Source organism: Bemisia tabaci, chromosome 10, assembly GCF_918797505.1.
Source record: "Bemisia tabaci chromosome 10, PGI_BMITA_v3".
In the NCBI taxonomy this organism is placed as follows: Eukaryota; Metazoa; Arthropoda; class Insecta; order Hemiptera; family Aleyrodidae; genus Bemisia; species Bemisia tabaci.
In genome coordinates this window covers 28791421-28805651 of record NC_092802.1, presented here as the reverse complement: position 1 = coordinate 28805651, position 14231 = coordinate 28791421, and the positions used below count along the sequence as shown (strand labels likewise).

At 41.4% G+C, this 14231-nt stretch overlaps 1 protein-coding gene across 3 annotated transcripts in view; it reads right to left on the bottom strand.

The window, feature by feature from the left end:
• pxb (putative Hedgehog signaling attenuator pxb) overlaps positions 1-1270 on the bottom strand; it is a 245056-nt gene extending 243786 nt beyond the window's left edge. The window contains exon 1 of one of the 3 annotated variants that reach the window (XM_072305082.1): positions 819-1270. The gene's annotated coding sequence lies outside the window, so the exon portion shown is untranslated. The remainder of the gene's footprint in view (positions 1-818) is intronic. The other 2 variants (XM_019044526.2, XM_019044529.2) reach the window with 2 other exon arrangements.
• Between the last annotated feature and the right edge of the window lie 12961 nt (positions 1271-14231).

Genomic DNA, 14231 nt, shown 5'->3' with positions numbered 1-14231 from the left:
ATATCTGTCATTTAAGGCTCGAGTTATAGTCAGAAATGTCCGTAAACAATTCATATTGGACCTCCAACATCAGCTTGAATGTATCGAACAGCGAACTGAACAGATGGATGTTAAGGCGCACCGAAGATAACTATTCGAACTCTGCAGTAATTTTGTAGCGTCTTGCGAATTTGAAGACAATTGCCGACCAATCCACTTTCCGCGATGTAAGCTACGATATTCCTGCGTTCAGCACTACCAATAAGAACGTTTGTTTTTTCAATTTTGGCAGCGCAGCAAGTCCTCAGTACTTCTCAAAATGATTGTGAGCATTTATATGCATCGGCAATATGCATGAGGACGATTGTCCGGTATGTATACTAATGACTGACTCATCGTGGCCACTTTGAAAGAGACGATTTTCTCGGTAGGTTATAATTTAGTTCGTTTGAGGATTTGGGTTCTACTTTCATTATTGGTAAGATGTATAGTGTCCAAGTCACTTATTTCATTATTCCAGTTCAACCTGTCTTATGCCGGTCAAGTATAGGGGGCTTCGAATGAATATTATGCTTTACTGCGGCGGAAGTTCATAAATATTTCGTTGAATTTAAGCCCTTTCCTTCTGTTTCTCTCAAGGAAATAATGCATAAAAATTATTTAATTCAGATTTTTGGTATTAGAGAGTGAGGGCATGAAACAATGTCATATTAGAAGCCTGGTCTGGAATGCCTATTAACTTATTGATAATTTCAGAAACCATGAGGAGAAAACATAAGCAGAACCTTCGAGTCGCTGTGGTAAACCAAGGATAGAATTTTGCGGGATCATGAACTCACCTCATAAATTAGTATTCCCAAAGGTTAATCCAAAAGGCTCGGTAAAAATCCACATGTCAGTGCACAACACAGAACATACAACACACAAAAATCCTCAAAACAAAAGAGGAGAATCACTGGGCAGTCTGCCACTTATCTTCCAAGATCGAAGATCAAAAGAATATTCCGAAAACACAAGTGAGGTGGTACTCGATGAGTACCGAAAACAAATTCTTCAATTCAGACGCGACACAAACACCAGAGAATCAGGCTCGAACACAACGATCACAATATTAAAACAAGAGTGAAATTCGATTGGCAGTGACGAAAGTTGAAGGAACTATTCCACAGTAATTGAACACAAAACACGCCGGGGTGACTGTAAGGAGTTAGAAAAACAAACAGAATCGCCGGGCGACGCGCGTTCCTCTCGGCTCGGGAGCGAAAAATCAACTGCTTGAAAATATAAACACTCGCTATCGGCAGGGGCGAATGCGGCGCCGCTCACTCCTATCCCGCTCTCTGGCGCTCTCTAGCGGTCAAGTCTTACAACCATGCCAGGATCCCTATTCTGTTCTCAGGAGCGGCGCTCACCTTGGAAAAAAGGTTGTTTTTCGGCTGAGCTTCCTTTGCAGTGCTTTCCTTCGCCCTGCAAAAACGCTGCGATCACTCTCTCAAGCTTTTTTTTTTTTTTTTTTTTTTTTTTTTTTTTTTTTTTTTTTATAAAAATAGTTCATCCGCTCAAATTTTTTTCTAATCATTCTTACTGCGCCAAGGTAAAAAGCCGTAAGGGACTTAAAGTGATGCTAAATTTACTTCGATATAACGCGAATTCGCCCGAAAACTTGCGATTTTTCTCACGATTTTTCGCAAAATTTCATTCGAAATTAAAGTTACAGTTCCTGACAATTTCAACGGAAAATTTTCATAACTCTCCTAAAAAATCAACACTTTAATGGCGAAAACTTGGCAACTCTCGAATGTCCATACGGGGTTTTCCCGTAGCATGATGGATTACTCCCTTGCATTTTCCTCACGTTTCATTTCTTTTGATAGTTAATATTTGCACGGATTTTCCTACAATTTCTGAATGAATAGTAGAAAACGAATGATATTGGTTTCAGGGCAAGAACCTAAACTTTGTAGTACTCACGTTGTTCTTAAAAATGAATATTTGCCAGAAAAAAATGGATTACAGTTTGCAAAAAGGAACCAGGAGCATTGCAATGTTGCTAAGATTGTGCAAATTATTTTGTCTTGGAAGAAAAATCTGATTATTTATTAACAGTCTCTACCTATCTTACTCGCTGAAAACTGTGAATTTAAGACAAAAATTACCATGTAAGTTTCATATTTTTTCATGATATCGGCAATTTGATTGCAAAGGATGAAGTTGCACAATCTTAGCATCATTGCAATGCTTCTGGTCCCTTCTTGCAAAATGCAATCCAAATATGGATGGCAACAGAGCAAAACAAGGCATCTCCGTTTGCGACGTTGCAGACTTCCTGCCATATACCTCCCTGGAGATACGTGGTTTCGCACATTGTCCATCGATATACCGAGCCATTTCGCCTAAAAACGACCCTTATGCCTTTTCGATTCTAAACGTTCATGGACCGCGTTAAGCAGAGAGAAACCAAGCCACATCCGCAATTACCAAATTTAATTGGAGAACGGATTTTTATGCGAATATCATTGAATTTTCTGTATAGTCCGAAGCAAATCCTTTAGAATTTTCAAAAAAAATCTGCCCAAACGCTCTCTAGTAAATAATCAAATTTCCCGGTTAAGTTTGGCAACAGCTGAGGCGGCTTGGTTCCTTTCTGCTGAAAGCGGTCCACATTCGATACTAATCATAAAAATCTCTGAAACCGGTGCTGAACGAATGCACTCTAATCATACGGGTTCTCCGGTCCTCTCGCGGCAGCTTCACGCGAGCCAAGATGGAGTAACTGCATCAAAACACTTGTAAATACACTTCAATTGAGGCAATTTTACTGCGCTAAGCGGATTGGCTGTGCCAACGCGTCGCTCAGTTTCACATCTCGTTTCACATACCTGATTAAGACGTTCATTTACATCTTAATTGACGTCCGATTATCCCAAGACATTTCCACAGCGACGCCGCTCCTGAGGCCTTTGATGTTTTACATAAATCTCCGACTCAGCTGTTGCTCCAGCTCCATGCATGCAGCAGCTAAAGTATCCGTTATTGGTATTGTGTGGTCGGCAGGTTTCTTCCAGAGATGAGGTTTCTTCATAAAATTAATGGACGAGGAGGATTGCAGGGCTCAACAACACGTTTCCAGAAAGCCTGTGGCGATTTTTACAAGTTGGCGACACTGCTGCTCTTGCATTTGGACCGAGTTTAACAGAAAGGAACTAAGCCACATCAGCTATTGCCAAATTAAACTGGGCAATACAAATTTTTGCGAGAAAACGTTTGTGCGAATTCCTTTGAAATTTTTAAGGCATTTCCTTCAAACTATGGAGAATTTTTACTTCAATTTCCACGAAGATCCGCAGAACCGTTTTCATGTAAAAAATTAAATTGCCGAATTAAAGTTGGTAATAGCTGATGTGGCTTGGTTCATTTCTGTTTAACGCGGTCCATTTAGATGTACGTAAAACAATCGACTTATTGCCTCGCCTAGAATCGATATTTTTAATGGGTTTAAATGGAGGAACAACCGCGTTGCCGACTTATGAAAATTGCTTCAAGGTGATTTGATAGACGCCATATTTTGTGTTAGAACGGCATGCGATATATCGCATCAATTGGTTCCATTTTTTCAGCTACTCGTCATTTTTCTCCAATTTTGAGATCGCAATTCCGTTATCAGGAGACTAAATCACTCACTTACCAATTTTAACAAAGAAATTAAACGGAATAGAGGCGTGGCGTTTTTTTAGAGAGAAAACATCGCATTCGATACTGATATCGAAACTGCACTCGAATGCGATATTTTCTCTCTAAAAAAACCACGCCATTATTACATTGAATTTCTTTTTTTAAATTGGTAGGCGAGTGCTTTAGTCTCCTGACGACAGAATTGCGATCTCAAAATTGGAGAAAAATGACGCGTAGCTGAAAAAACTGGAACCAATTGATGCGATATATCGTACGCCGTTCTGACACAAAATATGGCGTCCATCGAATCACCTTAAAAGGTAAAGTTCGAAAATGTGCAAAGGTGGACACAAGAAACTGCATGACCCATACTGCCGTCCTAAGGAAAAACGCCGTATGAGCCTTCAGGCGTTGCCAAATTTCCTCAGGCAAAGCACTAATTTATAGGAACATTTTTGAATATTTTTCTACCAATTTCTCAGATAATTTTGTTTGTAATTTGATTTAAAGTTTCTGAGAATTTCAAGGAAAAATATTCATAATTTTCCCCAAAAATAAACACTTTAGCCAAGGAAATTTGGCTACTCTCGAATGTTCATACGGCGTTCTTCCTTAGCACGGCAGCATGTGGCTCATACTGAGTTCTCCCGCGGGTGGATAGTTTTCCACGAGAAAATCTGAAGAGGAAATCTAAGGAAACGCTTTAATTCAAACATTGTCTACTGACCCAGAGCCGGGGGTGGAATTCCAGGGGACGGGGGGTCGGAGGGGGGTTTACATTCGTGCCCGCTCGGGCGAAGGGCGAAACAAGTGTATTCTTTTCCATGAATACGTAACAGGGACGGTGAAGGTAATGGCTTCTCGAAAAGTGCTCCCTCATCCCGGGTCGAACTCATTCCCCGCCCGGGCCCTGCCGCCCTGCCAGTCAGCCCTCATTTTTTCCCTCTTAACCTATTTCCTAGCTCCCCGTCAACGATAAGCGGGGAAGGGGGCCGTGTTCGTCCCGCCGAGCGCGACGAACTACTTAACACAACTTGATACGATTTTTACAACCTCGGAACCGCGCGCCGGTGAAGCTGTGCATGTCGTTGCCCCTCTGACGTAAGGGCATATCTCAATGGAGATGTTGCATGTGTGAGGAATTTGCGATTTGACTATTGAACCTTATGTAAACAGGGGTATTTCCGCATGAAAAGAACACAAATCTTTTATTGAATTTTTGAAATTTTAAAAAACTTTAAAATGGCGGCGAAAAAATGACGGGAAATCCCATATCACGGCTGTTTACTGATGGATTTGCACGAAGGTCGATACTCTGGTAGTTTTTGGAAAATTTTTGATTGAATCCGTTTGAAAATTTTACCGAAATTTATCGGCAGCACAAAGAAAATTCAGTGAAACTTTTCGGAAGGCTTCCTCGACAAATTTCCCTGTAAAAAATAAAATGGCGGAGGAAATTTTAAACATCGCATGGCGCTTCGTGCCGCAATCAGACGCTGAATTTAGCGGCTGAATGTGGAAGTCAACAGTCATCGCCCAACGGCTGAAATTTAGCAAATTCGAGTTATTTTCATCCAGATGTGTATCAAATCTACTCGAATAGTTCAGTCAAATTCAAAATTGGTCCGATGGTTGCTGAGAATCGTTGCTAAATTTTGCGCGTCACGCGCAAAATTCAGGCATCGGCCGATGACTTCCACATTCAGCGTGTGATTGCGGTGCCAGATCCTTTGGCTGTAGGGAGACAATGTTTCAATACTTAAAGAAGTGAAGATGATCCACTCTTAGCCAACCCTCACGTTTGAGTTTCAGCGTCAAGTCCTACCAATACCGCGGCGCGGACAGCCCCTCATTAATTTTAAAAGATTATAATATTCGGGCGTATACTGCCGTGCTAAGGAAGAACGCCGTATGAACATTCAAGAGTTGTCAAATTTCCCATGATAAAACATGTATTTTTGACGACATGCATGCACATTTTCCCTTCGAAATTTTCAGATATTTTAGATTAAATTGCGTGCTAAATTTTCTGAAAATCGTCGGAAAAATTATTCACAATTTTCCTAATAAATTCGGTTTTTATCGAAGGAGACTTGGCAACGTCTGAAGGCTCATACGGCGTTCTTCTCGAGGACGGCAGAATACCTGCGCGACGACGGGGGGATAATCCGAGTGCACCCCGACCTCTTCGGTGGACCTAATTATGACGGCTGTGTGACAGTGTGACTCGGGCCGTAATCCAGAGGTTGGGGGTCCGAAGGAGGCTCTAATTGGTTTTTGATGTCGCCTCCGATACCGCGGATGAGTGCTCGGTCCTCAACAATCAACATGACCGACAGAAAAATCCCAGGTGTGGGGCACCGGGCACAGGGAGCGGGTCACCCCGTATGACGACCCGGCTGTTAATGAGCCACTTAACCCATTTTTCAAAGCGCCCCGATTTGAATACGCGCTCGAGATGACGCCGTTGTCAAGCTATGCGCGCGCGCGCGTGTGTGTGTGGACGGTTCCGTTGCACGGAAAAGTTACAGATACATTGTTAAAAATTTTGGAGTGAGATGGACCACTAGGCAATGTAGGTACGAATTGAAGCATTCTGATACATGTTTTTTAACCAGAATTTCACGTAGAACACGATCCGCGCCACGAAAATTACTGTAACCAACTCATAACGGAGATATTAACATTTTTATTTTACATTGGCCACGAGGAATTCGAACTGCCCGCTCACAAGAAACTCAATGCTCTTCGTGAGTCAAATCGCGCACTACGAACGGTTTCAGCAAGCTTCTCAATCGAGCAATGTTCATTTCTCACCATAAGTTCTTCGAATTCTAAGTAATTTGCTATAGCTGAGCCAAAGTGTCAGGATTGAGGTTGCCAGATTTTTTTATTGCAGAGACGTTCATGATAACGTTTAGCGCGCGATGTGAATCACGTAGAGCACTGAGCATTTTGCTATAAGCAACTTGCTACAGCTGAGCCAAAGCGCCAAGATTGAAGTTGCTAGATTTTCTCATCGTAGAACATGTCATGGTAATTTTTAGTGTGCGATTTGACTCACAGAGCATTGAGTTTTCATGAGCGGGTGGTTTGAATTCACGCATCAAGAATCATTAAATATCTTCGTAAGGAGATGATTTCGGTAATTTTCGTTGTGCGCATCGTGTTCTACGTGAAATTTTGGTCACGAAACGTGTATCAGAATGCTGAAATTCGTGCCTTGTCTACCGGTCCATTGCAACTGAGTAAGTGCGAATCGCGCCGGGATTTTTAACAGTGAAGTTGAAATCCTGGAAAACCAGGATATTCCCACAAGATCCGGCTAGGCCGCAACGTTAATTTTCGTAGAGAAGAGCCCGATTTCGGTTTTATTCGAATACCGATCGATTTTCCGTTTGTTTGTTTGCTCGTCCTGATCACCGTTTTATTATTTTTTAAAACACGTCGCACTCAACATCACCTCGGCCGCGTCGCATCGGGCGGACGACCGACCGGTTGAATATTTACGATGGAATTATTGATGGTAGTAATTTTGAAGTGTTCCCCCCTGAGTTCCCGAATTCCTCTTATTTCCCGGCCATTCTGCTTCTTATCTGTAATTGCCCCTGCTTTTATTCCCTCTTCGACATGTTTTCCGTTAGAGTCAACGCGATACCTTGTTGACCCCGTTCCTTTCCTTTTCGTCGCCGGGAGCTTCGAGCTATCGATACGTGGTCAATGCACATCATTGCCAAGTCTAGTTAAATTTTTTATTAATTACACTGGAAAAAAAACCACATGGATCTAGAGTCCAGACTCTTGAAAACATTGACAAGAAAAAATACTCTTGATTCAATCGGATTTTTGCTTGAATCAAAACGAAATCCGCTTAAATTAAGAGGCTCGGTTCTTGATTTAAGCTAGATTCTGATTAAATCAATAGTACTTTTTCTTGTCGATTTTTTTTTTTTTTTTTTTTTTTTTTTTTTTTTTTTTTTTTTTTACTACTTCAAATACCATACAAGTGGTAATCCTTGCGCTTTCAGTTAGAGCCCCTCCCTCCTCCGTCCCTACCATGTACCAGCCCAGGGCAACCGTTGTTTGAGACCATCAAACTCGGGTCGCCTAGCCGGGAATCGAACCTGGAACCTCCTGATTGTAGAGCCAGCGCTACAACCACTACACCACAGGAGCCCGACAAAGTCTGGCCTTTCAAGAGTCTGGACTCTCGATCCAGTGTGAGTAAAATAAATAAAACAATATACACTGGGAAAAAAATATAGTAGATTTTACCAAACTCGGACACAGTGAAGCCAGTACGACAATAAAGACTGGACTGTATGGTATACTATGGTAAGTACCAATAGAATTCTGGTGAATACTACCATAATTCTGGTTATTTTCACTAAATGGTATCATTATGTAAAAAATCAAGTATGACTACAAGTAGTGTCAAGTAGAATCAGGGAGATATTACCATACTTTTTTTTTCATTGTACAGGATGTCTTTAGATTGAACATTTTAAAACTATACAACCGCGGGTATCAAGACAAGAAAAAACACACCCAATCTAAGCGGGTTTCGTTTTGATTCAAGCAAAAATCCGATTGAATCAAGAGTATTTTTTCTTGTCAATGTTTTCAAGAGTCTGGACTCTAGATCCAATGTGTTTTTTTCCCAGTGTACGTTAGGTTAGGGTAACGCGGTAAGGGGAGAATGTACTAAATATCCGCGGAGCCATCTCTTAACAATTTGTTGGTAAGATTAGGTGGGCCAAAAATCTGACAAAATGCCTCAAGAAAGGCGCAAAGAGGTCAATCTAACCAAAAAATTTACGCGAGTTTAGTGCCTTGATATGAAATTACAGTCGTAATACTGATGAGGTTTGATGAAGATATTCCTCAAAGCGGCATCACAGCGTGTAATATTTATCCTTCCAATCGTAAGAAAAATAAGTTTGTTTCATCGTTCGTTATATGCGGGTCATGCGCTGATTGCGAGTTTACAAGAGCACTCCAGCTTGTTCAAGCCTTGCTGGCTCCGAGATATTTTATCTACGTGAAAACATTTTTCACCTATCACCGCGAATGCATCGGCCTTTATTTCTCGAGCGTTCGATAATTGTATTTTTCTCACGTCGGGCGAAACTCCTGTGGGAACACTTGACGGAGAAAATATTTCAAATTGTTTCGTCCGATAAATTATAAATTCATCTTGGCTTGCTAACGAGCTCACTATCTTGAGGCGAAATGCTGCGGTTCTTGCAGAATTTTTTCTTAATCACGTTATAAACTTAGCTATGTCACAAGACTCATCATCGCATGTGTCGGAATTCTAATTTTGGTCTGATTTTTTTTCTTCTCTTTTATGATCATAATTCCTCCTGAGCACAATGTTACTCTTCCTTGCTCCTCTTAATTGTTACTTTTCAAATATTTCAGTGGTTACGAAAAAATTATGTAAATTCCTTTGTGGTTTTCAGACACACCACAGAGAAAATGCCTCATTATGCCGATGCGAGGATCACAACTAAAAATTACGATGATAGCGATCAATTTTTCATTTTTATTCCCATGAAATCTCAATAATTGTTTTCCATCTCTGGCGTATGTTGTTGAGACTCTCAAAGTTAAATCCTAAATTCATCTCACTGCGGGGCCTATTTTGCTCTTAAACAATTAGAGTGATATGACTATGTCAGCGCCGAGGCGTGAATGATCGATTATCGATATTTTTCCGATAGAAGTTATGGTAAAAAATGGATTATTATGGTGTTCGTTGCAAACACCTTGTTTATCGACCCTTCCAATATGTAGGTTTAAATGGTAGATCAATGCTGTTTTACGGAAAATAAGGTCAAATGAAACGCTGGGTGAGAAAGAGAACCTCTCAACTCCAGTGTCTTGGAATCTCCACAAACATTTCATCAATCATGAGGAAAGGAAATGCAGATATTTCGGAGAAACTTTTACCAAATCTTTATTCATGATTTTACAATATTCTAAACAAAAAAATTCAGAAATAAGAAGAGGACAGGAAAGACGTAATCCAACCTCGTTCTTTAACTTGTCTGTCAAATCTGAGCATTACGATACCTCATTGGCAGCATAGAGCGCAACATGGCGAGTTCACGCAGCGCGCCATCGCGCCTTCAGTTTTGCAGACGCAACACGGACATCCATCGAGTACGAATAGTTGTATCTCTGCGCCGCGCGCCGTTAACAACGCACGTCCTTTGCTTTGCTCTATTTCCACTTTGTGGTGAATTCGCTTGTCCTATTTTTATAGTCGTGCTTCAAAGGCTACGAAAAGAACACAGCCGAAGATATAGTGCGTGTAATCCGGCCTTTTTTTTAAACTTTTCTGCTGAATCTGGACAACATCTCATCGGCAGCATTGAGCGGACCTGTGCGAGTTCACGCAGCGCGCCATCGCGCCTTCAGTTGTGCAGACGCAACACGGACATCCGTCGAGGACGAATAGTTGTATCTCTGCGCCGTTATCAACGCGCGTCCTTTCCCTTGCTCTATTTCCTCGTTGTGTTGGTTCCGTTTGTGTTATTTTTATAGTAGTGGTTTTGTTCCCTCTTCCTCTATAAAATTTAAATTAGCAGCTGAGATTTTGAACCACTTCAACCAAAAGAACCTTTCTAGAGCCTTGCGCCCCCACTTCTGAGCACACTCCGTCAAGCCTGTCCGTCAAGCTTTGTAGTTTGCAGTGGGGGAAAATTTTGCTGTTTTAATTCAGTTCATTGACGTTTGATTAGAGGAATTTTGAAAAAACCAGGTTTTAGAAAATGTTGTCATCGTCACCATCTTTGGTGACAAAGATTATCTCAACGCAAAGTTTATCTCAGTGAAGATACTCCGTGTAAGGTAAAGGCATGACGTCACCTTGGCTGGGATCATGTGGACTACAGTTTGCCATATGGAGCTACAATTTCTGGATCTTCCATAGAACCACCTATCTTCATGAGGAAACTAATGGTACATACGCTCTCTCGATAATGAGCCAGAAATAGTAGTTCCTTATTGCAAAATGTGGTCCATTGCATGATCAACAACCGGATCCCATTTAGAAAAAAGTAACCAGCGCAATTACAGTGTAGTAAAAATGTTGCTCATTCATAATTATCTACGAAATTCCCAGAATAGCAAATGGTTTTGGCTTCCCACAGTAAATTGTTAATTTTAAAGGAAAATAATTGTGTATATTTTAATACTGTACATACACTGAGTATTTTTAAAAGTAAAGGAAAAGTTTCATGATTTTGAAAACACTGCACTGAAAAAAATTCTCAGCGTTTTTACCAAGGTCCGTTGGTACCTTTACCATCTCACTTTTTTTACCAATTATTGGTAATTTTACCAAGACAGACTGGTAGGCTTACCTAAAAACCGATATTTTTACTGTTTTTTCAGGTAAGAATACCACTTTTATCGGTAATTGATTCCCGGTAACTTTGCCATTTTATCTCGGTAATTCTATCACAGTCGATAAAAAATATCGGTGTTTTTACCAAGGTCCAGTAAAATTACCGAGATAGTTCAATAATTTTACTGAGATTTGGTAATTTTACCAAGAATTCTTGGTAAAATTACCAATTCCATAAATGGTAATTTTACCGTGAAAAAACTGGGATCAAATAGAACCCTGAATTCTTGGTAATTTTACCCTTTTCTCAGTAAATACACCGAGATTTTTTTTTCAGTGTGTAATCGCACTGCTTCCTTTTCGCTGAATGGACGTATTTCTGCCAAACGGAACGAGGTGCATTAAGGCATGACCCCTGACACCCATGAGAAAATATACATAGCAAGGCTCACGTCATAATGCACATAGTTCCGTTTGGCAGAGATACGTCCGAATGCGATCCAACTTGTGTCTGGTAGTATACGCCCTCTTCAGGAAGTGTATTAGCTACCTAATGAGATTATTTTTTCATCGCACGGAATGAGCCACCTCTTTAAAAAATGCCGGCGCACGGGCCGTAGCGTTGCATCTCATCGCTTCACCACCACGGCCGGCGTCGCCCTCGGAGGAGGACGCAGATCCCGTTTTACTCCGGGGGTTGGGACTTCCTGTTACACGCTGCTCCTTGCGCCGCGCGCTCACATTCCGGAGGGCTGTTGTCGCGTTGTCGCCTGTCAAAGTTTACCGCCGTTGTCATCGATTCCAGCCGAGACCGAATCTCGTGTTGTCACGTCGGCACGAGAAATCACACTATCATTGCTCTGTGTTTCAGTGCAACTGGAATTTTCGGCGGAAAGTTGGCAATTGAAGGAAGCTCGAAGACTTCAGGGGGCGGAAGACTCCGATGCACACTTAGCTAGGCTGAGATAGGGGCACGCCGCCGGGCCTCTACGCGGCCCAAACCCCAATGAGCGCTATAAGGGCCCCCCCAAAATTAATCTAAATAGAGTGCGGGACTCATCCAGGATCCAGGTACTGTTGCCAATCGATACACTGGAGAAAAAAAAAAAAACACATTGGATCTAGAGTACTGGACTCTTGAAAACATTGACAAGGAAAAATACTCTTGATTCGATCGGATTTTTGCTTGAATCAAAACGAAATCCGCTGAAATTAAGAGGCTTGGTTCTTGATTTAAGCTAGATTCTGATTGAATCAAGAATACTTTTTCTTGTCGATGTTTTTAAGAGTTTGGACTCTAGATCCAATGTGTTTTTTTTTTTTTTTTTTTCAGTGTAGTTACCAGTGGCGTGGTGTGCTTTGCGATAAATCGATTAATCTCCTATTTAAACCTATGGGTGAGGATTGATAGACAGAGTGTTCGCAACGAACACGTTAATGATCGATTCTTTATCATGGCTTCAAATGGAGAAATATCGATAATCGTTCACGCTCCGCCACTGATAGCTATACAGAAACCATGAAAATCGGGCCGGCAGATCTTTTAAACGAACTGTGACAACGAATGTAAATTTATATTGTTCAAATGTGAAAATCCACAATTTTATCATGTAATATACAAAAACCTGAGTCATGCATACATTTATTTTTTAATAATATGACCATGCTGAGCCACGCGAGAGATCGCTAAGATGAATGCAGGAGCCAATTCAGAGACTTTAACGCATGCGCAGAAAAGTAAGCGTATTGACAAATGCAAGTTGCCTCATCATTTCGAGACCTTATTATATGAAAATTTGCTTACGCTGACTTACACCAGAGATTTTGAGATATTTAGTGGCACTTATTTTTTCGTCTCCCTCACTAAAGAACGTACTTACGTTTCAATGTTGCCACGCATCCCTTTGTGATTGCATTTTTACACTGATAAAAATATTTGCTCTTGTGGTTTTTTTTTTTTTTTGTTAATGTAGGAAGGGAAACACAAACCAACAAAAATAAGTTGATTTTGGTACAGTTTGCGGAATGAATTTGACGCAGAATACAATGAAGAGACTGGGAAAATGGATTCCTCCGATTGCGACGTTGGTGTTCACCACTCTTTTTTATTAAAATTTTTCAAGAAAAATAGCTGGCATTTTCTCTTGAAATTGCCAACCTAAAGCTAGGGTTATTTGTGTTTTATAACCAAACTTTTGTGTTGAAATGTCTCTCCGGGCAAAAGGAAAATCTTAAGCATTTCTTGATCTTTCCTTCGAGCTCATGCAAACAGCAGACACTTTTTAGGGGAAAATTGCACAGGTACGTTCTTGGAGAAAATTGAATTACTCAGGTTCATTTTGCAATCTTCGAATGAAAATACGTTCCTTCATGTGGGAAACGACGCTTCGTTCTTTGCCTGTAACTTCGATCGGTAAAAATCCAAACGGTTTCGTACCTTAAGCGTGGTACTCCGCGATAAAACGCGCCTACTCCCTGCGGGCCGATTATTGAAATTGATAGACAAAGCTATAGACAAAGATGACAAAAGCGATATGGAGGGAACCTATTGGTGGAAGCTGGTGGTTACAATGGACAAAGGCAGTAGGAATAGACTAACTAACGGCAACCCACGAGAAACCCGACAGTTAGCCTATCATTTTCTCCCTTAGTCTATAAGAACCACACATTTCAACCGATAGGATCGCTCCATACCTCCCATGTCTTCTTTGTCTATAGCTTTGTCTATCAATTTCAATAATCAGTCCGCTGGGCTCCCTGCACCAGTTGCGAGGCCTGAATGGTCGATCATCGATATTTCCACATTTGAAGCCGTGGTAAAGAATCGATTATTAAGGTACTCGCTGCGAACATCCTGCTTACGATTCTTTTCCATAGGTTTAAGTGGCAGATGAATCTATACATCGCAAAGCACGCGCAAGTTTCGCGGCGGTCCGCAACATCACCATCCCCATCAGCAGACCCATCCGGAGTCCACGCTGGGCGACTTCCCCGACCCTACGCAACGCCGCACAGTGGACCATGTCGCTAGGCATCTCTTCGCTCCTCTGACGATAGGGCTTATCTCTATTTCCACATGGGCTCCGGAAAGCATGGAGTCGAACGGAGAACAGGAATCGCAGGGAAGTATGGATACGCCCTTACGTCAGAGGAGCGATGATCTATGGAGCTTCAGAAGATGCAAGTAAGCCACTTGCGCTGGACTACGTTCATGGATCGTAGT